Consider the following 2,899-nt stretch of genomic DNA (forward strand, 5'->3'; position numbering starts at 1 on the left):
AGAGAGAGAGAGAGAGAGAGAGAGAGAGAGAGAGAGAGAGTTCATAATTTGCACATTCAGGAACCCTTTGAGTCCAGAAGAGGGCATTAGACCTCTTGGAGCTAGAGTTTCAGGTTGTGATCTGCACAATGTAGGTGCTAAGATCTGAACTATGATCCTCTGCAAGAGCTTCATGAACTCTTAACTGCTGAGCCTTCTCTCCAGACCATTTAGATTCATCATAGAAATTCTGTCCTGCCTACTCATTCAGCTCACTGCATTACTACAAGCCTTGCCATTCTATTTCTTTCCATGCTTTGTGATACCAGGGACACTGGATGTAAGAAACTCTAGGAAATACACACCCTGTTCGGCAATCCACAATTCCTCTGGCCTCGACTGTCATCAACACTCTCCTGCTCCAATCATATCTAGTCCTCAGGACCTGAGGAGGCCCATACAAGCTAATGTGTTGGTGAACTCAGTGTGATTAGCATAGCTCTCTCCTTAAACACCCTTTTTGTGTGTGTTGAGAACCTCTGTGTGCTGCTGTTGGGTTGCTGCTGGACTTATCTGCATGATCCACCTAACATCAAAGTGGGTGGCCAGATCCCTCCAGGAACAGTGGTTAAGAAGGGGAGTGATGTATGTGATTCTCAGACTCCCAGAGTGAAAGTTTTCAGTGCATTTTACATAACACTGTTTCTGTTTTCCTTGGAAAGTACTGAGTCTCCTTGATCAAGGAGCCAGCCTCACTTCCTTAGAGAATCCCATGACACTTCAGAGTCAGACCCAAGTACAGCAGTCTGTTGTCCTTTCATTATAGTATTGCTGTTCTGAGCAGCAGAGAGCTTGTGGGTTCTTCTGTATTATCGGTCTGTATTGAGACGGGCTCTTACTATGTAGCTCTGGTTGTTCTACAACTCACCCTGTAGACCAGGCTGGCCTTGAATTCACAAAGATCCACCCAACTGTGCCTGGGATTAAAGGCATGTGGCACCATTCGTGGCATAGATAGCATTTCTTGATGTTATTTATTGGACTCTTTCTGCATTAGTCATTGTGAATTGGATATTCATCTCACCCCAATTTCCCAGGAACCCTATGATGACATTTTATAACCATTTGACTAACATAACTAAAAATTAGAATTTGAATAAGTCCACACCAAAAGAAAGCAAAATACATTTGGCCACATTTCTGTCTTCAGTCCAGTTGTGGAAACGTACAGATCTTATAAAATACATCTCCTCATCTCACAACAATTGTAAAAGGGATAGGATTCTTTAAAAAGTAGCCTGCAGTAGTATGTGTTAAATAAATAGACAAATAATAAATAAGTAAATAAATACTTCTCGAGTAAAAAGCCTAAGGTGTAATGTCTTCACATAACTCAGTGAAAGATAATGTCCCACTTCCACTATCCTTAATCTTTACATATAGATTTATTTATTTATTTATTACCAGCTTCTCAATTTGTCATCAGAATATGGTCCTTAAATAAGTCCCATTTGTGGGATTAAAATATTCAATGATATCCTTACTTTAAAAAACTGCTCATTCTTCAGCAATTTCAAACATATATAATGCATGTTGGGTCATATCTGCCCATACCTTCTTTCCCCTCCATGGAACTCCATTTTGTGGCCTACTGCATTTCATTAGGATTGCTTGCAGGAACCTGTATGTGGGGGTGGGGGTGATTTACCAGGGGCTAAGAATATGACTCTCCCTCCCCCAGCCACCAGCAACTGCTTGTAGCTCCTCTTCCAGCCATGATGGAATGTTGATGGAGCCAGCAGGCTTTGGGCAGATGACCACTGCTGCAAGTTAGTGGGTCATCACTCACACCATGTCTGGAGGAGAGCTTTCCACAACACTCCTTCCCACGGCTCTTAGATTCTTTCTGCCCCCTCCTCTATAGTGTTTTCTGTACCTTGGTAGAGATGTTCTGTTTAAATTACATTTCTGTTTTTCAACTTTTGAGTTAGTTAAAAATGTTCTTCAATGAATTGCTTCATTTTGTCCTTATGCTTCTGGGTGTCCATGGAATATGAGATAAATACAAAGGAGATCAGAGGCTAGCAGGGGACAGGGAGGGGACAGATATGGAAAGAGTTATGGGGAGCTGTATGTGGCTATGATTATAATACATTGTGTGAAATTTTCAAAAATTTAATGAAAAAAATTTTTAAATCTCTTTAAGAAGATGCATTTGTTAGGTGCAATGCTTTCAGGTTATAACTGAGTGTTCTGGTTTTCATAAATGGTCTAAATAAAAAGAGGACAGAGTACAAGAGTTTGCTCTTATGTCAAACCATCTGTTATTTTTTTAAGGGACAAACCCAGCTAGCTCCTTGATTCTCTGTCTTTAGCCCATATTGACCAAGTCAACTTATAAAAGAAAGCATTTAACTGGACGCTTGCTTGGTTTTACAGGAAGAGTCCATGGCCATCATGGCAGGAAGCATGGCAGCAGACAAGGCAGGAATGGTGCTGGAGCGGCAGCCTGGAGCTCATAGCCTCTTCTGTGAGGAGATAGAGAGCGAATAGAGTGCTGACGTGAGAAAACGGTATGGGCTTCTGAAATCTCCAAACCCGCCCTTGGTGACACCCGCCCTTGGTGACACACTTCTAATGAGGTCACACCTCCTAATTCTCTGCCAACATTTCTACCAACTCAATCGTTCAAAGACCTGAGCCCGTGGGGCCCATTCACATTCAAGCAACCACATACACCATGAACAGGAAGTACATAATCCTTTCACACATTCACTTATCTTAATGTGTATTCACATTCATGTTACTTTGGAATTTGCAATAAGTTTAGGAAAAGTATAGCTCATATCCTGACCCAATACACAGGAGTATGAAGCAGGCTAGGTAGTCAGCCACCAGGCCATCCTGAGAACAGCTGTGT

The sequence above is a fragment of the Mus caroli genome, chromosome 14 (assembly GCF_900094665.2).
Source record: "Mus caroli chromosome 14, CAROLI_EIJ_v1.1, whole genome shotgun sequence".
Taxonomy (NCBI): domain Eukaryota; kingdom Metazoa; phylum Chordata; class Mammalia; order Rodentia; family Muridae; genus Mus; species Mus caroli.